The 21,826-nt window shown below is 39.2% G+C and overlaps 1 protein-coding gene and 1 non-coding gene across 3 annotated transcripts in view; one reads left to right on the plus strand and one right to left on the minus strand.

The window, feature by feature from the left end:
* NELL1 (neural EGFL like 1) overlaps positions 1-21,826 on the minus strand; it is an 860,623-nt gene that overhangs the window by 76,458 nt on the left and 762,339 nt on the right. The window lies entirely within an intron of this gene.
* On the plus strand, positions 7,733-7,836 carry LOC123950132. Its single transcript, XR_006820136.1, has one exon. It is a non-coding gene; the product is annotated as a U6 spliceosomal RNA (small nuclear RNA).

Consider the following 21,826-nt stretch of genomic DNA (forward strand, 5'->3'; position numbering starts at 1 on the left):
TACTCTACCTTTCAATAGGCCACACTGTCATTCTCACCAAACTACATGCCTGATGTGACCCAGGAACAAAAATAGCTCTGTTTTACTTTTTGCTCTCCTGCCATTATATCTAATTCTGAGTATCTTTATTTACTTAAGAATCCTTGGTTAAGACAGTGAGGTCATCTTCAACAATTCTGTTTTCCTGCTTTTAAGCAGGAGGAACACAAGTTGGTATTTAATTTATTCTTGTAAGATGTTCAACTTATCCCTTTAAGGACAGGTCCATGCTTTTTACTTTGAGTTTTCCAATAGCCTACGTTATTAATAATGGGGGTATTTATGCAGACATGACAAATAAGATAATTTATCTCCGAATAAAACAGAGAGGCTTCAGCCTCCCAATGAAAAGTGAATAACTTAAATCGGTCCTCTAGAAATCTTCACTGTATTTCTGTCACCAACTGATTATACCCAAAGAAAATTCTTTTATGTTGTATAATGGCAGACAAGCAATCACCACAGTGAAAAAGTTATTTGGGGGGAAAAAAGGTTTTGTCAAATCAAATTCAGTTTTATAATTTGTGTTTCTGAAAGGGAAAAAAGTATCTTTTTCTCTCTTCTGTGAGTTGGAGAAGAAATTCAGAAGAGAACATTTAGGCCCACTCTGAAACAGATAGAAGGACCTGGGGTTAAGATACTTCAAAAGCCCCTATTCTGCTTTGCTGGTCATAGCTCCACAGCATCCTGGATACATTTGGTTTGAAAATGTCTATGCAGGACTGATTCTATTATCAAAGGGTCCAGAGCTAGAGCCGTCTCCCACCCCGAGTCAATCTGATTGATAATCTATGACTCGGGAAGCTCAGAGCGAGGACCAAGTGACTACAAGTAGAAACAAAGAAAATGAATTATTTCTCTTTGAATAAACAATCACTCAACACGAGAAACTGTTTAGGTATCCAGAGAAGACAGACTACTGAGAGAGTAGATTACCTGGGATGAGGATCACTCAGAAACAAGTTAGAAGATAGTTGCATTGCCTATGATTGCTATATACCCCTTTCCAGTGCTTGTAGAGAAACAATAGCTCCTTTCAGTTCTGTGGGTTAGCCACTGTAACACTGGTGATAATGAATAATTGCTAAATTCCATGTGCATGGAAATTATTGAATCACAGAGGAACAAAGGAATGGAATTTTTATATGCTACCATACTCAAGGTCATACACTCCAAAAATTAGAAGATCCAAACAGGCAATCTAAGTAAACGATGTAGCCCAGGCATTAGCAAACTGGCGAGAGTATATGCCCGGCCCAATGGGACTGGTTATTACTTAGCTCTAGGAAATGTCACCATGTTATTCCATGATGAAATCCCAGCAAAGACTGCTCCTTTATCCTTCATCACTGGTTAAGTCTGGCTGGATGTTTGGTTTTATTCTTTTTTAAAACACCAGTTGGGCCAACACTAGACAGAATAAACACACCATGTTTTCATCAAACTTGAGCTTTCAGTTTCCAGACTCTGAGTCCAATGACCTTCCTTTTACATATAAGAAAACTGAGTACCAACAAGAGAGAGGTATCTAAGTTCTCTTAGCTCATTAGACAAACCTCTAACAGCATGAATCAGTTCAACGGTTGTCTAAAGAGCAGCAATGACAAATTGCTAGACGTATTTTAAGCATGCGCACACACGCACAAACACACACACACACACACACACACACCACTTGACATGTGTCCAGAGACTTTGTGATCGACCGAATATAAAAAAGGGAGAGAGGGGAGCCTGGGTGGTTCAGTGGGTTAAAGCCTCTGCCTTCAGCTCCGGTCGTGATCTCAGGGTCCTGGGATCAAGCCCCGCATCGGGCTCTCTCTGCTCAGCGGGGAGCCTGCTTCCCCCACCCCACCGCCTGCCTCTCTGCTTACTTGTGATCTCTGTCAAATAAATGAGTAAGATCTTTAAAAATAAATAAATAAATAAGTAAAATAAAAAAGGGAGAGAATGAATGTGTCTTCAATGTCTATTCAGAGTCCAAGCACCATGTTTTAGTCTTCACGGCAGCCCTGAAATGCACAATTTACTCTCTCTTCTTCCCACTTCACTTCCCACTTCCCACTTCTAGTAATGTAGTCACTTACCCAAGGCCACAGGATAGTACATGACAGAGCAAGCTAGGACAACAAGCGCAAATCTAGTGAAGGCCAAATACTCTGCCCTGCTACTAATTGCAGCACTGCCTCTTTTTCCACCTTCGTCTGTGAATTCGTAAGTAACCACACTGGCCTCTTCCCTTGAGGGCTTCACAGTGTGTTGGGGGAGACACACATAGAAAAAAACTTCTCTGAGGGAAACTCAGTGCCAACTACACTGAGAAACTACAGTGTTTGTGGGGACACATCCAGAGCCAGGGCCTCAGGAAGCTGCTCACTCAGTTCAGTAGAGCTTCCCTTCCTCTCCTTCCCTAACCTGCAATCCAGCACGTGGAGGGGCCCCCCTTGTTATCTTAGAGAATGTTCTAGCTTCAAACTCAGACCATGGAGTGCCTAACAGAGTCTTTCTGATATGAAATGCTGCCCCTTGTAGGCTTGGCAATAATGATCCCGTAGGGCATGTGCAGCAGAGAACCATGTCGAATGTGCTCTCACACACGGCATCTTGTTTGATCCACACACTACCACAGTGAGGTGGGCACTTTGGGATTCAGACAGTCCCTTCAAACACAAGGAAACAGAACCTCACAGAGAGTACTCACAGTGGGATAAGCTCTGCCTCTTAGCCCTAAGTTCTTTGAAGCCTAATATGCAACTATGCAGGCATTTAGGGAGAGAAAGGAAAGAACTGAGTGACAGGAAGCAAGAGAAAGTTTTCCCCAGAAAGAAAGAGAGAGAGAGAGAGAATTAGTTAACATGCCACAGGGGAGTGGACCTCCCAATGGTGATACTTCTATAGGCTCCCTCCTCATCAGCTAAGCTTTCACTACAACTGGGTCTTTTCTCTTCCAGCAACCTTCACTACATTACTTCCATTGGCCCTATCCTCTTCCTTGTCCTGTGACTAAAGACCAAGATTTGCGGAAGGAATCAGAAACACGGCAGCCACAGAAGTCCCCAGGTTGTTTATATCGAGGGCCACTTGAAAGTCAGTCCTGGAACAGTGACGCAAATGTCCAGAAAGGAATTATTATTAAATGATTTCAGTTTCCATTGACATTGTCCAGGAAGAGTCAAATCATCCTCCAGAGCATTTTACCATTTTGGGTGGCTTAACCTTCCATCCTATCAACCTTCAAGATACCGGAAATCCTTCTTCAAGAAGGACTCTCTCACCCCCTGCAGTCACCACCATCACTAGTACCACCTTCATCACTCAACTCCTTCCTTCTCAATAATGATATTGGCAAAGGAAGAAATAAATTGAAAACCAGTCCTCAACAAAATCAACACTGCTTCCCAATTCCTAAGGCAGGGCTCTCCTGTCACAAACAAAACCGCCTAACTCCATGCCAGATCTATCCCCTGTGGCCGTACAACAGACAACCCGAATAGTCAGCCCAAGGGACAAGAAACAGCCGCCACACATCGTACAGTTTTGCCTGGCACACAGAGACTTATATTTTACAACTGAACCCCACTGCCAATATCAAGAGCCTGCAGTTTCCACATAAAATTTCGGAGATTCCTGGCATCTTTAAAAAAATTAATCTGTCAAACCTGGATCGACATGCCACATGGCAACAACTGGCAAAAGATGAGCACTGGCTGCCACCTTTAAAGGGTTCATGGACTCTGTGTTGCAGACCAGTCCATTCCTGGCTCACCTGACTCATCCTTGACAGGTGTAGACATCTACATTTGTGACACCTGCCAGAAGAGGCTGCCCTCATGCTTGCAAGGGCAACTAAATCTCTAAATTTTGGCCAATGCACCTCTGACATTAGGAATATTTTTAGCATGCAATCCCCATATAAGCATTTTTCAATACCAAACAAATACAAAGGTTAAAAATTAAAAATCATAAGGAAAAACATTTTAATTAATAATTTAAATTTGCAATGTTACACTGTTACTAATTTTAAAAATGGTTGTTGTAATGTATTATTTTTAATATTTGCAAAATGATGGGATATGTTTAGTTGATTCTGAAAATCTTTCTTTTAATCTTTTTTTAAAGAAGATTTCATTTATTTATTTATTATTTAGAGAGAGAGAGAGTGTGAGTGGAGGGAGAGGCAGAGGGAGAAGGAGAGAATCTCAAGCAGACTCTGTGCTGAGCGTGGAGCTAGGTGCAAGGCTCTGTCTCCCAACCTTGAGATCATGACCTGAGCCAAAACCAAGAGTCAGACACTTAAGCAGCTGATCCACTCCAAGTGCCCCTTTCTGTGAATCCTGTTTCACTTTATGTACTAATTAAATGATGTTGCAAGGTCAATTGCTTGGAATTAAATAATTCACAATTAAAAATTAGTAAAGTTTTATTTTACATAATAAAAACAAATAGAAATAGAAATTCTAGTATTTCAGTCCCAATGGGTTCATGTGACCAGTCCTGAGGTACATGTATGGTGCTGCAGGGCAGAGGGGAAATGCCTACCATACTTCTTTCATACAGAATTATAAATTAATTCAAATTAATAAATGTGAATAGTTTGCACAGTAAGGCTTCTCTTCCCCTTACTCAATATTATTTCACAGGCATTAATTTCTCCTGTGGTGTTGACTACAATTCATTGAGTAAAATGGTTTGGGAGGAAAGAGAATCACAAGTCAGAACCTAACTGCACAGCAGGGATTGACTGTTTTGGCATTAGCAAGAGCCTCTGCTGTGGCAGCATCAGTGAGCTGCCTGAGGTCCCGGACCTCAGCTGCCTGTGGAATTAATGCTCGAGAATAAATTTAGTATCCTAGCACCTTGAATGCTTACTTTGTCAAATAGGGATCATTAACCCCACTTTTTTTTTTATTCGTTTATTTGTTTATTTACAGCATAACAGTGTTCATTGTTTTGGCATCACACCCAGTGCTCCATGCAGTACGTGCCCTCCCTATTACCCACCACCTGGTTCCTCAACCTCCCACTCCCCCCCCCCCCCGCCCCTTCAAAACCCTCTGGTTGTTTTTCAGAGTCCATAGTCTCTCATGGTTCATCTCCCCTTCCAGTTTCCCTCAACTCCCTCTCCTCTCCATCTCCCCATGTCCTCCATGTTATTTGTTATGCTCCACAAATAAGTGAGACCATATGATACTTGACTCTCTCTGCTTGACTTATTTCGCTCAGCATAATCTCTTCCAGTCCCGTCCATATTGATACAAAAGTTGGGTATTCATCCTTTCTGATGGAGGCATAATACTCCATTGTATATGGACCACATCTTCCTTATCCATTCATCCGTTGAAGGGCATCTTGGTTCTTTCCACAGTTTGGCGACCGTAGCCATTGCTGCAATAAACATTGTAACCCCACTTTCTTACTCCAAAATGACCAAGTAGGTTTTTGATGTATAACCCATCAATCATCTCTTGGACATCAGTCACATACCAGCAACCTTCCTGGGTGTTCAAGGCAATGGATCTGGGAAGGTGGAATGCAAATGTGCTTTTTGGTTTATATCTGTTGCAGAGATTTTTTTTCATGACACGTAAGCTTATATTTTGAGATGGTTTGGGATTGAATTCATAGAAATGTTCTTTCCTCACTTTATGGTTTTGGATTCATCCTCATCTTCTTCATCTTTAAAACAGACATAGTAATTTTTACCTTATAGACTTTTTGTGGCTATTAAACGAGACTTGTACTACTGTTTGAAGTCAGTGAATAAAAATGTTGGTTTCTTTTAACCCTTTGCTACCACAAAGATGAATACGACTTATTCCTGCTTTGCAGAAGTTCACATTCTTTGAAGGTTACCAGCACATATATAATTAAAATATTAGACAGTATTATAAATGAAATGTAGAAAGTACCAAGCCAAAGTTCTAAGGTCATCCTACCAGTAAAATCTTGGGATGACATACTTTCTGATAACATGTTTTCAAATACAATGTGATTTCTGAGTGGTATTTGGTACTCATTCTCTGACTAGCCTTTTTTTCCCCCTTCTTTCTTTTTGAAGATTTTATTTTATTTATTGAGAAAGAGTGTACAAACTGGGGGAGAGGCAGAGCAAGAGGGAGAGAATCTCAAGTAGACCCTGCACTGAACACAAGCCTGATGGAGGAACCTCAACCTAGCAACTCTGAGATCATGACCTGAGCTGAAATCAACAGTTGGAGGCAAAACCAACTGAGCCATCTCTGACTAGCCTTGATTTTCAAAGAGAGGTAGAATAAAGTACTTACCTTTTCAGGAGAAGGGGCAGAAAAGAGAACGCAAGGTCAGCAGTAAATAAAATTTGGCCCTGCTTTGGGAATGAGAATACGTCCCATGTACCCAATATTCTCTTAGCTCTATCTTCTGTGATCATCAGCTATCATCAATGAGCACCAACGCACTAGGACATTTCTGGAACAGCTGCCATGTTCCAGCCAAGACAAGGAATTAGAAGCAGTCAATGTGATCTTGAGGCCTGGGGACAATCACCACCAGATGGCACCAAACAGCAGCCAGGTCTGCATGAATTTAAATCCTGGAGCTGACTCACTGGGCAGGCTCCTATTTTAAGCCCACTTTCTCCAATGCATGGGTTTTACTGTATTTAGATTTTAATAGAAGCTTTGAATTGTATTACAATTCCCTGTAAGACCTGGACCCTCCTTATCCTTTTTCTCAACCCACTCCACTCTCCCCTTAGCCCACTGCACTGTGGACACCCTAGTCTTCTCCAGTCCAACATCTAATGGAGATTTTGTACTTGTGGTCTCCTCTTCCTAGGACATTGTTAATAAACACAACCAGCTCCTTCTGTTATTTAGGTCTCAGCTCAAATGCCACCAACTCAATGAATCCTTCCTTGACCACCATTTATAAAGCAGCTTTCTCTCTTCAGTCTCTCCCTATTCCATGACCATGCTTTCTTTTCTTCATAGCATTAGTCAGTATCTGATGACCTGCTATATACAGTTGTGTATGGTCTTTCTATACGAGAATGTAAGCTCACAAAAGCAGGGACTCTTCTGCCTTGTTGGCCACCATGCACCCACAGCCTTCTACATGATTTTCGGTAAGAATGGCACAAGCTCAGTGGAAGGCTGCTTTGGGTCATTGCCTGGCTCCTGTGGGCCATGTGGAGTAAGCCCAGTAGTAACTCCAGAGGGAAAATTTAAATAAGAAAGTTGTAGGAACTAGGGTGGGTTGGAGGATCTAAGCAAGAGACTATTCCAGATTATTCCAGTACACACATTTGCTTGAGTATACTAGGGATAACATTTTAAGATTTTATTTATCTGACAGATCACAAGCTGGGGGAGGGGCAGGCAGAGGGAGAGGGAAAAGCAGGCTCCTGCCTGAGCATAGAGTCCCATGTGGGGCTCGATCCCAGGACCCTGGGATCATGACCTAAACCAAAGGCAGCCAGTTAACTGATGGAGCCACCCAGGCACCAGGGCATAACATCTTAGTAATGATAGTGATAACAGCAGCAACAACTAGCTCTTATTAAGTGCTTACTCTGCCAAGTATTTCACAAGTATTAGCTTACTTAACCCTCTGAACAACCTGATGATATAAGTACTATTATTATCCCCATTTTACAGATGAGAAATTACAGGACCTGCTCAAGACTACCCACCTAAGAAACGAAGGTAATGGTGCTTGCTTCGGCAGTGCATACACTAAATTTGGAATGAAACAAAGAAGATTAGCATGGCCACGTGCAAGGATGACATGCAAATTTGTGAAGCGTTCCATATTTTTTTGTGCTGTGGTGAGTGCTGTGAAGTGTATAAACCTGGCGGTTCACAGACCTGTACCCCTGGGGCTAATAATTCATTATATATGAATAAAAAATTAAAAAAAAAAGAAATGAAGGAAATGAGATATAAACCATGAGAGTGTGTTTCCATTCTCTTAGCTATTTATTGTTTCAATCAAATCATGGAAATAACAAACACACATAAAAAAATATTCTTAAAGAGAATAACTAAGGAGATCTTAGTAGGAAAGATGGGTATAGCTGACAAGTGGAGAAGATGCAGGGCAGGTCACCTACTAGAAAGGGAGATCACATGCAGGGTGGTTAAAAGAACAATAAGTATTCAAGCAAGAGGAGTTGAGGTGAATAAAGAACTCTTGAGGGTTCAAAATATATACATTAAAAAAGTGCTCACACGCAGGTGTATCTCTTTGTGCTCCACGAATTCATACCACACTTTAAACCTGTTCTGCAGGCTGCACTATGGCATTTTGGCAGATCTGGGCAAGAATAAGTGAACTGCAATTTGTCTCCTGAAACTGTATTAAGGTTTAGCTCTCAACAACTGTTTGTATGTTAGCTGAACCAGAGAACTGTGAGAAGGGCAAGATTGACACCAAGAAAAAAGATTAGATTGAGCTTTTCTACATGCTTCTACATAATTCAAGTAAAGGGCAGAAATGGGAATTTTCCCAGGTGTGCTTAAGAAAATGGTTTACAAATTCCATAGAGAATATCTAAACTGCATTTGAATTCTGTGCTTCGCTTCAGCATGGTTATTTATGGTGTTTATTGAATACAGCCACTATTCTCTGCCTCTCTGCACATTTATAAATACAGTTTCTAAAAGGCATCCATTATGGCTTATGATCATAATTGGAAACAAGATGCTACCAGTCCTGCATTCACTGACATTACAGAATCATGTAAAGTCATCCTGGCCCACTCCTAGAGGGCTGGAGAGGTCTTGTCATTCAATACAAATGCCTGAGATGTTAATTAGGCCTCGGTCCCTGGACTTTTTTTTCTTTTTCTTTTTTAAGATTTTATTTATTCATTTGACAGACAGAGATCACAAGTAGGCGGAGAGGCAGACAGAGAGAGAGGAAGGGGAAGCAGGCTCCCCGCTGAGCAGAAAGCCTGATGTGGGGCTCGATCCCAGTCCCCTGGGATCACGACCTGAGCCAAAGGCAAAGGCTTTAACCCACAGAGCCACCCACATGCCCCTGCACACATACTTTTATAACTTCCTCTTATCACTTAACATCGTTTTGACATTTACTGATGTTGAGAGGAGTAAGCCCAATTTATTCAATTTCTGTACTATTATTTCATCCTTTCTTTGATGGAAATTTTGTTTCCAGATTTTTACAATCATAATCAATGAAGTTATGGACATTCCTGTTTTGGGTTCTTGTGTACATGTCCAAGGGTTCCTCAAACATATTCCTATTAAGTGGAATTGTTGGGTCAGGGAGGATGTGCACAGTACCTTTACCGAAGCGAAGCACTGGCCAAAGTGCTCAAAATTTATATGAATATATGTTTCAGCAAAAGTGTGGAATTTTTCCAGTTGCTTCATGTCTTTGGCAATGCTTGGCATTGTCATAAGTCTTGTTACAACAGTGGGTGCGTAATTGTATTTCAGTGTGGTTTTATTTACATTTCCCTGATTACTAGTGAAACTGATTGTCTCTCCATAGGTTTATGGATTTTTGTTTCTGTAAGTTATATTTATAAGTTTTGTCCATTTTGTTTTCTTTTTATATAGACCAGAACAAGTTATTTATATAATCTATATATTATCTTGTTGGTTTATATGTTTCACAAGTATCTTTTCTCCATTTATGTAGTTTATAATTTCATTTTTTTTTTAAAATTTATTTATTTGACAGATAGAGATTACAAGTAGGCAGAGAGACAGGCAGAGAGAGAGAGAGAGGAGGAAGCAGGCTCTCCGCTAAGCAGAGAGCCCGATGCGGGGCTCGATCCCAGGACCCTGGGATCATGACGTGAGCTGAAGGCAGAGGCTTTAACCCGCTGAGCCATCCAGGCGCCCCTATAATTTCATTTTTTTTAAGATTTATTTATTCGAGAGAGAGCACAGTGGGGAGTGGGAGAGACAATCCAAAGCAGACTCCCCACTGAGTGTGGAACCCAAAACAGGGCTGGATTTCACCTACCTGAGGATCATGACCTGAGCTGAAATCAAGAGTCAGACATAAAACCAACCAGCTGAGCCACCCAGGTACCCCTATTCTCACTTTTGTGAGAGGATGGTTTCTTTGATGAACACAAAGTAATTTATGCTAATGTAAAATGATTTTCAATCTTTTCCCTTTGTTGTGTTTTAAAAAGGGGTTGTTTCTATTGATTCACTATTAAATGTGACACTTGCTATAGATTTTTAGATTCTTTTTCTCAGTTGCTGAGTTTTTTTTTAAACATAGTGAAATAATTTTATTGAAAGCTTTTTCTCTTTGGGGTGATTTTGCATATTTCTTTCCTTGTATCATGTAATGTAATTAATTATATTGATACATTAAGTACTATTAAATTATCCTTGAATTTCTAGGATAACGGCAACCTGTTCATGAGATTAAAAAAAAAAAACATTTCAGGTTGTTTTACTTATATTTGTTCTGAAGAGAATTTTTAAATATAAGTGATACTAAACTATGATTTTCCTGTATTAAATTGATGCTACCTAGTTTGTAACAATGTTATGCTATCCATAGTAAGTCAAACTGGAAAGTACTTCCCCTTTGTTATTCTCTGGAGTATCTTGTAAAGATCAGCAGCATATGTCTGCTGGGTATTTAATGGGACTTGCTGGTATTTACCTGCACTTAGGTTTTTAGTATCTTTGTGTATGGCTAGGTGAACATAGATTTTTAGTGAACTGAAAATTTTAGTTGTTATGTATCTACTCATTTAAAAAATGTCTTGAGTCGTTTGGCAAATTATATTTTTCCATTAATATGTGTATATCATGAACGTTTTCAAATTATAATATAAAACTGTTATTTTTAAAGAAATATTTGTGGTACCTTATATAAGTTCCAGTTCTTACTTCTAATCATGATTATTTTTTTCCTCTTTTTTTTTTTTCTTAAAGATTTTATTTATTTATTTGAGAGCGAGAGAGGTCAGCAGGAGAAACAAACTCCCTGCTGAGCAGGAAGCCCAATGTGGGACTCAATCCCAGGACTCCAGGATCATGACCTGAGCCCAAGGTAGTCACTCAAACAACTGAGCCACCCAGGCGCCTAATCATGATTATTTTTATACCTTGTCTCTTTTGTCCTTAATTAGTGCCACTAGGATTTGGTTTATAAAAAAATCTTTTCGAAAAAATAACTTTAGTATTGATGATTTAGATATTTTCATTTTATTTATTTTTGGTATCTTTATTTTTTTCTCCTTTGATTCACTCTGCTTTGTTCTGTGGTTATTTTTGTTAACTTCGTAAGTCTGCTTTCATCATGAATTTTAGCCTTCTACACTCACAAAAGATCAGAGGTATCTCAAAAACCACATCATCTGTATTCAGCAAACTTAATTACCTATTACAATTCCTGAAATATTTGTTAGGACCTAAAACTCTATTTTCTGAAGCCTTGTACCTGTCATCTGTTGTTTATTATTTTTCTGACTCCCATTCATATTAGCTAGAAATTTTGAATGGCAGATTGTGCTCAATGGTATTATATCTGAGAACCTGGTGGGGCCAGAGGTGGTGGTGAATTCCTCCAGAAAGAATGAGCTTTTGTTTCCATCAGATACACCAGGAAGATAAATCTCTAAAAAACAAAACAAAACCCCTTTAACCTAATGTTTAAACTTTGGTTTCTCCCAGATCAAGTGTAACATGAATCCAAACTTTTTTTTCTTTTTTCCCTGGAATATGTTTTTTATATGAAGGGAAGATAGTCAATGAAGAAGAAAAAAATTTTAGAAAACTGAAGATGTGTTTTGTTCGGGATGTCCCAGATACTTAACCTGATGGAAAGAACTCAGCAGTCCTGAGTCAGTTCTGACTTTGCTTCTTCTAAAATGTGACCTTGAACTAGTGTATGCCTGATTATTTGTGTTTTAAAGTATGGAGAACATATTACATTGACAGAGTAAAGATTAAACATATATAGTATGAATCCCCCTAACTGCCTGAAAATAATGCATGTTCAATATATGATGGGATAGCCCTGCCTCTTTCGTCTTCCATTTCTTTCTTGGGTAGAACAGAATGACAGTGCAGCCACTGAAAGGACCTCTCATCTACTATCTTTCTGGCCATGATCCCAGAAATCATGGCATTTATTCAACAAATATTTATTAACTATCTCCTCCATACTAGCACTGACAAACAGGGTCACACAGTAGGAAACACTAGAGTGAATCTAATACCTTTCTCTAGGGTTAGAATTTAATGGACTTGGGTCAGTAAACATTTTGAGATAATAATGGTCACTATTCTGTATGCTTTGAATATATTATCTTTCAGAGTGCGTTAGGACCCTTTAGGCCTGAAAATCACAAACACATCATCCCAGCTATGCTTGAGTACCATGACTCGGGGCAAAGGTGGACCTGTGAATTGTTGGGTCAATCGGGGTGATATCGTGCCGAACACCAGGCTGAACTGTGCAACTGCAGTTCTAGATTGCGATTATCAGGCTGCTTTAAGTTTTCTCAGAATGTCAAAATAAATTCATAAATTAGAAATGACAGCCAAATTGACACTTTTTTTTTTCTTTTTCAAGTTTTGATTTAAATCCAATTAGTTCGTTTCAGGTGAACTGAGTGACTCATCATTTATATATAACACCCTGTACTCATCACAAGTGCTCTCCTTAATGCCCATCACACCTTTAAGCCAGCTCCCTGCTCACCTCTCCTCTAGCAACCCTCAGTTTGTTCTCTATAGTTTAGAGTCTTTTTTCTGGTTTGTCTTTTTCCCTTTCTGTTCATCTATTTCTTAAATTCCACATACAAGTGAAATCATATAGTATTTGTCTTTCTCTGACTCGTTTCGCTTAGCGTAATACACTCTAGCTCCATCCAAGTCCTTGAAAATACTAAGATTTCATTCTTTATGGTGAAGGAATATTCCATTGTGTGTGTGTGTGTGTGTGTGTGTGTGTGTATCCACATCTCTATCCATTCTTCAGTTGATGGACATTTGGGCTCTTTCCATAATTTGGCTATTGTTGATAATGCTACAAACATCAGGATGCACATATCTCTTTGAGTCAGTGTCTTTTTATCCTTAGGGTAAATACTAGTAGTGCAATTTCTGGATCTCAGGGTAGTTCTATTTTTAACTTTCTGAGGAACTGCCATACTGTTTTCCGGAGTGGCTGTACCAGTTTGCATTCCCATCAACATTGTAACAATATTCCCCATTCTGTGCATTCTCAACGTCTCTGGTTGCCTGTGTTGTTAATTTTAGGATTCTGACAGGTGTGAAGTGATATTTCATTGTAGTTTTGTATTTTCCTGATGATGAGTGATGTTAACTATCTTTTCATGTGTCTATTAGCCAGTTGTATGTCTTCTATGGAAAAATGTCTATTCATGTCTTCTGTCCATTTTTTAATTGGATTATTTGTTTTTGGGGTGTTGCATTTTTTTAAAAAAATATTTTATTTATTTACTTGACACAGACAGAGATCACATGTAGGCAGAGAGGCAGGCAGAGAGAGAGGGGGAAGTAGGCTCCCCGCTGAGCAGAGAGTCTCATTCTGGGCTTTATCCCAGGACCCTGAGGTCATGACCTGAGCTGAAGGCAGAGGCTTAACCCACTGAGCCACCCAGGTGCCCCTGGGTGTTGTGTTTTATAAGTTCTTTATGGGGCACCTGGGTGGCTCAGTCAGTTAAGTGTCCAAGTCTTGGTTTTGGCTCAGGTCATGATCTCAGGGCCGTGAAACTGATCCCTGCATCAGGCTCTGCGCTGAGCATGAAGCCTGCTTAAGATTTTTTTTTTCTCTCCCCTCCACCCATGTTTGTACCCTTTCCCTATAAAAAAAATAAAATCTAGTTTGTCTGATGTGATGTCTATTTGCATGGTAAATGTTTCTCCCCTATCTTACTATCAAAAATGTCTCCCCCACCTTAATTACTACATCCACAGATGTCTTTAGGTCTCGAATGAGCCTGGTATGGTGGAGACCTGTGCTATGTCTTCTGGCGGAGGGTCTTGTGATGCTGGGATTGAAGCAGATTTGACACGGAAAGGCAGTCAAAACCAGAGCACAGGAGTATGAGGTTTGGAGCAAAGCCTGCTAAAGAGCCAGTATCCAGGTAAACAACCCTCAGCAGGTATCTCTGTACCTATGCTGAGGGACTGGGGAGGGAAATATTACCCACTGGCTCTTTAGTCCTCAGAGAGGCAAGGCCCCTCTTTCAGATGTGCTCCAAGAAGATGGAACTGTCTCTCTCCCAGTTTGTCTTCAGTAATCCTTAGACTGTGCCATCTGCCCCCAGGGTTACCTGCCCGTCTTCTCTACAGGAGCACTGTAGGACCCTCAGGGCTCTATACCAGCCATGCCATGGTCCTCTAAAACTAGTCTGTTGGTTACAAAAACTCATGAAAATCAGCCTCCCAGTCAGTGGCTTTGGGGAAGTGTTTTCCTTGTACACCCCTCTGTGTGCTCCTCTCTCTCTCTCTTAGGGCTACCTCCACAGCACTTGCAATCTATTTCTTCCCAAAACCCTATCTCCACACCTCCTATCTTTCATGGTGTGGCCTCTTCTCTCCCTCTAGTTGGGCAGTTTGTTCCGTCAGTCCTCAGACTGATTTCTTGGGTCCTCAGAATGATTTGGTATTTATGCAGCTGTGTTTGAAGGATGAAGCAAGCCTACGGTCCTCCTACTACTTTGTCATCTTAGCTCCTCAACAGTTCTTTATAATAATCCAACCCACTTTGAAGGCTGAGCTTTCTAAAAAATCACTAAGTTAATACACTTCACTTGCAAAAATGTATTTTTCACACATGCACCAGCATGATTTTTTTTTTAAATCAGTTTTCAGCCTGTCTTATCCTATTAAGATATTTGTATTATGAGACTCTGGCATGCTGGTGGCCCTGCACTGGCTAGATGGCTTTGGGATTTCGGTGTATGCATCTAGAGGAAAATTTAGGATTCTAACCTCTAGTCAATTATTCAGTTACTGAAAGGCTTCTAGGACTAAGAACAAGGCACAGAACACACAACAGAGAAAAGCCAAGGTCCCCAGACTTGAGATATCATAGTCTGATGGAGAAATAGACAATTATATCAGTATTCTAGAAGTGAAAGTAGAGGGGATGATGCAAGTTATTTTAGAAGGGGAGCTACTGGAGGATAGAGAAGAGAATTAGAGAGATTGCACGGGTGAGAAATTTAAGCTGAACCTTGAAGGCAAATAGAATTTTACCTGATGGACATAAAAAAAGCATGAGACACCCAGGAAATACTGTATATAAAAAAATCTGGATGCAGGAAAAAATGCAGAGTGTTCAGAAAACATTGTGGTATACAGGGTTTACGGAGGAGTAAAGTGGGGAAGAGAGAGAGAGTTAATTAGATAATATGGGATTCCTCTACAAAAGACCATGATCAAAGTTCCACTGAGTTTAGTTACCATTAATCATGCACATAGTGGAAACTCATCCAAAGGTTTTGCAGTAGGAGCATGGCAATCACATTTCTATTGTGAAAAGATCACTCTGGAGACATGGGTTAGAAAAGATTGGAGGAGGACTGGTTGGAAACATGAAAATCATTTAGGAGGCCTTAGAAAAGAGACAGTATACCTCATGAAAGGTGACATCCCAAAGCCAGTATGACAAGGAAGTTTCAACTTATTTATCAAGACACTTACTGATAATTTTAGAAAACTCTTTAGTATAGAAAATTTTTAATTTTCAATCTTACCATAATGAAAAAATCAGAGCAAGAAATACCAAGGGGGGTACCCATTGAGTGTGCAGAAAGGAGGGATTTAAGAGTGGAATCAATAGCATCTGGTGACAGTCTGGGGAAAGACAAGAATGAGAAGCTGAACACGACTTCGGAATCTCTGCTTCAAGCTAGAGGGTGAATAAGTTTAAAATAACTAAAAACTCATTGAAATTAAAATTATAGTAGTATATATGCTCTCTGGATGCCAGAGGAAAATGACCAAATGTGCATGACTCGGATAAAGATAGGAAGAGAGAGAATCAGCAATTTTGAAAACCAAGTTTCCCACAGCCTAGTATAGGTACATCATGATAAACATCAAGTTAATTAAGACAAGCATTACAAACGCACCCTGCAAGTTTACTCAATTATGCACAAACACTGAAGTCAGATGGTAGAAGCTGCTCTAAGTATAGGAAAGTAAATAGGTCTGTGATCAAAAGACATGAAATTCCAATTCCTGCCCCACTGTTTAGTCACCTCTCTGAGCTTCTGTCTCTGCCTCTGAAGAACATGAAATAATCCCTGTATGGTGCTGATGTGAAGATAAAATATGATAATGGATGTGAATGCATGTGTCAACTCCAAAGTCTTTGACAAATGTGAATTATTATTATGATGGTATTATCACACTAGAAGTTATATGTGCTTAGGAAAAACCATCCTAGCTTCCAATTACCCAGTCAAAATATCTACTGGACACTTCTATGACAGTCAGCTGCTTTAAGCCCTGGAGGACAAACAAGGTCCCAGCTGTCACAGAGTTCTCATGGAGCCAGCATTCTCACAGTGAGAAAGAAAAAGCCACTAGTTATTTACTAATTCAGTGTGGCTTTGGCAAGAGAAAAATCCCTGCTGAAAATTCAGCTCAGTAGTTCTTGGATCCAGCCCTAGGCAAGGGACATAAGACAAGTCTCTCAGTAATGTCACAGTGTTCATTATAATACCAAAGCTGGAATTAAGGAAAAATATGAAGGTGATGTGGGCTAAAGGATTAATTACTGGATTTCAAAAAACAAACAAAAAGAATCCAAAATTAAGAACTAGATTGAGCACGTGAAGTACCTTGCCTATGGAGAGTTTGAGGAATCAAGGCACAGTCTGAATTAGGCATTATTTGCAGGGTCTCACTGACTGAGAATAGCTTTTAAGTGACTGGATTCACACTCAGTTACTCAAGTTGAGGGGTAATGTACATGTTATCTATTACCTGAGAGCCCTTCAGTAAGGAACTGGACCAAGTAAACAGTAAGGGATTGACCCCAGCCTCATAATAAGCACACAATGGGAACCTTTCCTCTAACTCTTCAGATTTATTATAGAGCTGTTTTCTGTGCTGCAAATGTCAACCCTCGGGTTGAGGCATCCTCCAGAGCCATCGGGAGCAATGCTGTCCAACTGAAATATAATATGAGTTGGATGTGGAATTTTCCATTTTCTAGAAATCACATTTAAAAAGTTAAGAGAAAGGAGTTAAATTAATTACAATAATATATTTTATTTCGTTCAATATATCTAAACTATTACCATTTCAACATGAAATCAATGTGAAACATTTATTCATGAGCCACTAGACACATCGTAAGCCAACAGTCATACTGTAAAAATGGCATTCATCTTATGATGCAATACAGTTAAAGGTAGTCTAAAGCACAATAAAGTTGTACTAAAGGGAAAATATTTTACAGTACATCAGTTTTAGAACTTTAAACAAATTAATTAAAATGAAAAATTAAATTGCTCAGTTGTACCAGCCATATTTCGAATGGTAGGCTCCCATTTTGGACACCACAGGTCTAGAGGTTAGCAGGAATATGAGAACTTCAAGGAAACTTCAAGATCATCGCATTCAGTCTCTTTAGTTTACATAAGCTTATGGTGAAGGGAAGAGACTGCATCAAGTATTGTGTCCTACACTGACACATGTTCTACAACTGCACCTTAAAAGAACCCCAAGGAAGATTCTCACAAATGAGGAAACTGAGGCTCATACAGATATGAGGATTTGCCCAAGACACACACTGAAAGTATGATAGAACAAGACACATCCAGAATTACTTATATTTCTGTTTTAGAAAAACACACTGCTTTATTTGATTATAACACTGGTATATGCACATGTCTTAAATCCTATGTCTTGACTGATATGTGGTTGATAGGGGAATCTTAATATACTCTGAGAAGCTGGCAGAAACCTGAGCCTCTCTTCATACCCATTCCTGTTTCTTTCAATTTTCTATTTATCATTCAAGATATGTTTTGTGTGTTCTTTCTTTGGGAACAAAGAACAGAAAAGGAATTACTCTATGAACATAAATAGCCAGATTTCCAATGACCTGCTCAAGGAGGAAAACCGTGCACATCAGCTATAACAGTTTTGTTACTTCCTTGCATAGTCATACCATGGGTGTGTAGCCAAAAAGAGTCACTGTAATGTATCTGCTTGCCAAAAGGATCCTAAACCTCGAGTGTCTGAGAGGCAGGAAGACTGTGAAGAACGAAGTACTAAAATGCAATCGAGATATTTTGGGCAGAACTTCTTACAAAATTAAATTGAAAAAGATTCTGATGAATCAGGCTGCAGAAACACCAGGAGTACTTAACTTCCCCAGGGCCATGTGGTAAATGTGGATGATAAACAGAGTTGCCTGAGCCTGGTGGAGAAAATCCCAACAAACAAGATGAGAATAAATGGAGTAACCAGTCTTTAAAGCAAACTCCTGCTTCCTGCAGTATTTATTTTTTTTTTTTAAGATTTATTTGAGAGAGAGCGTGTGAGCACAGGTGAAGGGGTGTTGGGAGAGGGGAAGGGAGAAAATCCTCAAGCAGACTCCTTGCTGAACACAGAGCCCAACACTGGGGCTTGATCCCAGGGCCCTGAGATCAGGGCCTGAGCAGAAATCAAGAATTGACCACTCAACTGAGTAAGCCATCCAGGCATCCCTCTGCAGTATTTTGCAATGGAAAGATTATGGTTTTAAAAACAGAAGATCTAAAAACAAACAAAAAACCCCCTGAAGATCTTACAAGAACTCTGCCACTTCCTTGTCATGCGTACTCTTTATTCCTGTTTTCCCATCTAACCCAGTGCCAGATAATTCAGGGAAGTCCCTCAGTCAAGGCTAGTTAGTCATCCACAGTAGCAACCTCCTAAACTATACTGATAATTCTTATTCACTCTCCATTCTTTGTGAATTATGATCATACCACCTCTATTTCCATAATTGATAATATTATTAATAATAAATCAATGGAGTGGCACCTGTAGGAAATCAGTCAATGTGAATCAGAGGCCACCAGCATCTGCATTCCCAGACTTCAGCAAGTTCTGATCCTGGGAGAGTGGCAGGCAACACATATAATAAGAAGACAGCATTTCAAAGCTATGGTCACTGTTTACCAAAGACAGGAGGGCAAGAGGGTTAATGAGTTTTATCCCGGGCTGATGTTGGAAAATTGGCAAAGGGAGAGGTGCAGTTAAGAGGAGCTATAACATGTAAATATTTTGGCTCCTAGACACTATTCATATATGTCTTACTCCACTTACTCCATTTACCCCATCACAAACAGATCATTACTCAGGTAAAGGGGGAACTAAGGCCACAAAGCGCAGATCCTGACCTACTTCAAAACATCAATGGCTGAAACTCTTTTTGTCATTCATGACAGATTTATAGAAATTATAGCAGATGGGATAAATTAATTTAAATCCCAACAATTGCCCACAGTCGATTACACATTCTTTTGTCCAGTTCATTGTTAATGACTCAAATAATGGGGTTTCCTGCTATTTTGCCTCACAGCATAATCAGATGAGATATGCAGATGAAATTAAATAGTTGTCACAATGTTCTCAATATTAATAAATACCAAGAAAAAGCAAGTCCTACCATGTAACTTGCTAATGTGAGGTTCTATTACACAGTATCCAAGGAATGTGAGCCAACCTTTACCTAATACCTGGTCACATGCAAGACAATCACTGCAACTGTATGCCAGTATGAAATCATACATTCTTAGTGCCTTTCTAGTTGACTTAAGAATGAAAATGAAGGGGTGGGGTGCATGGATGGCTCAGTCAGTTAAGCATCAGACTCTTCGTCTCAGCTCAGGTCTTGATCTTAGGGTTGTGAGTTTAAGCCCTGCACAGAAGAAGAAGGAAAAGAAGAAGAAGAAGACAACGATGACGACAAAGAGGAAGAATGAAAATGATAGGGAAATAGAACAAGTCATCATTAAATTGCCAAACCCATATAGATAAAAAATTTCTAACCATGGAATAGTGTTGAGATATCATTATAATTAATAGAAACTCACTAAAATACCCCTCCACACATACATACCACATTTGAAAACCTAAACATAAGTCATATTGGCAGAGTCATATTTAGTTTCAGGAACTTGAAAATATTATTCTATGACAATATCCATAGATGGTAAATGGTAAAAAAATACATCCTCTAGTACCATCAGGACAATTACTGACAAAATTTAACCTTCTGTAATATGCAAAATATTTTAACATTCTGTACATTAGAATTTTACATGGGAGAAAAACAATACTGAAATAAAAGTCAGAAAATATGAGTTTGAGTCCTGTATTATATTTAAGAATTGTAAATATGATGTTGGATCTCAGTTTCTCTTCTCTAATGGAGAAAGTAAGTGTTTTCTTCATAGACTAAGAATTAAGTTCAAATGAGATGTCTGAAATACCTTGTAAACAACTTATAAAAATTTTGTAAACATAATATTTCATCTAAACCTTCCAACAATACCAAAAGAGGGTTAGTATTATATCATTGTTAATAAGAATAACTTATAACAGAGGTAACATGGACAAACCCCATAGTAGGACTAGAGCAGTGGTTATGGGTGCTAGAAATAAAAAGAAAGTATAAATAATTGTCACCCAAATGTATATACATTTCAATGACAAGGCAATTTGTTGGAAATTGCAGTTCTGATTGATTATAAATATTGTGGGGAAAATAAAATACTAAAGTCATAAAGGGCAAATCATAAAGTTGGGGTTCCTAAAATAAAGCTTACATGAAGAGTAAACAAGTTAAAGGGAGATAATAATTAGTAATTAGATGCAATATACTCCTTTAGCACTTGGTGAGAACTGAGAAATGATCTAAGGTTATTTATAAAATTTATCATTACTGGAAGTATTTTTGGGTCAAGCAGTATACTTTAAGGTAGCATAAGTAAGAATTCTTATGAGAGGTGAAAACCCAAATTCTGTAAGATTTTGAAAGTACTATGTTCTTATGAAAGAAAAGATTCTAGAAAGATAAAGGCCTAAACATATCCTTTTGCTCTCCTCTCTTAAGTCCAATCCAACCAACTATGTCTTCTCCTGAGGAATGCAGGGTTAGTTATGGCAACTAGTCAGGTCCTTGTAGATGTCAGCAAGCTAAGCTAGGATCCAGAGTCCCAACTTAAATTGTGGACATAAGCTTTCCCACCCTGGGTTAGAAATGTAATTAGACTGGTGCTGGGTAGCCCTGGGACAAGGAAGAAAACACAATGATTCCTGTGGTATTCAAAGATCCTTGGACTCATAGGAAGTGGAACTTTATTACACTTATGCCAATAACCCTGAAGCATCTGCCACTCCTTGTCCTTGAGAATCATGAGAAGCTGAGTTGGAGGACTGAATCCTCTCATGCCTAGGTGAAGAGAAGCAGAGTTGATGAGCACAAAGAATCTTCCTCTCAGTGCTTCAATAGTTAACTTACAACCTGCCATAACTCACAATATCTGTAGCAATGGGAGAAGAGACAGCTAGCCATCAGACTTGGATTCTAAGAAAAACTAAGAAGATACATTCAAAGTAAAATAAGGTAGGAAATGCATGCTAGCTGATAACCTATAGTTTTTCAAAATTACAGTAAACAAAACTGCAGTAAACAAAATCAAAATAAAATAAGGTGGGAAATGCATGCTACCAGAAAAACTATAGTTTTTCAAAATTACAGTGTTATTGTTGTATGAAGAGCAAATAGATCCTGAAGCAAAAAGACAAATGAATATGGA

This window comes from Meles meles, chromosome 8 (assembly GCF_922984935.1).
Source record: "Meles meles chromosome 8, mMelMel3.1 paternal haplotype, whole genome shotgun sequence".
NCBI lineage: Eukaryota > Metazoa > Chordata > Mammalia > Carnivora > Mustelidae > Meles > Meles meles.